Here is a 550-nt window from a genome sequence, read left to right on the forward strand (position 1 = left end):
AGCAGAGAGCTATGGAAATAGTCCAAAATATGCATAATCATAGACCGACAAACATAGGCCTAAATGTACAACACCGGCCTCCCCTCACCAATAAACTCAACATGTACCAGACACCTACAAACCAATAAAGGAGACGGAGCTAAGAATCTGATAAAGAAGACGGAGCAAAGAACCCGATAAAGGAGACAGAGCAGAGAATCCGAGATAAAGGAGAGGGGAATGATGTCGGGGTGAAAGAACTCGGCGATTGGTCGGCCTCGTTACGGAGTAATTACCCGGATGTAGCGTCGGGAAGGGGGGGGCGGGTGAAGAAGGGGGGAAGGGAAGGAGGGAGAAGGGGGGGAGGGAGGGGGAGGGGGTTAGGGGAGGGTGAGAGGGGGAAGGGGAGGGGGAGAGGGGATGAAAAGAAGGGGTAGGGGAGGAGGAGAGAGGGATAGGGGAAGGGAGAGGGAAGAAGGGAGTAAAAATAGGAACAGAAGAAGGGCAGAAATTAAAGGAGGGAGGGAAAGAAAAAAGAAGGAAAATCGGAAGCGGTAGAGATATCAGTAGC

The 550-nt window shown here is 51.6% G+C and overlaps 1 protein-coding gene across 1 annotated transcript in view; it reads left to right on the forward strand.

Annotated features, from left to right (window-relative positions):
* Positions 1-550, forward strand: part of LOC119586219 — a 12436-nt gene that overhangs the window by 4547 nt on the left and 7339 nt on the right.

Source organism: Penaeus monodon, chromosome 21 (genome assembly GCF_015228065.2).
Source record: "Penaeus monodon isolate SGIC_2016 chromosome 21, NSTDA_Pmon_1, whole genome shotgun sequence".
NCBI classification, from domain to species: domain Eukaryota; kingdom Metazoa; phylum Arthropoda; class Malacostraca; order Decapoda; family Penaeidae; genus Penaeus; species Penaeus monodon.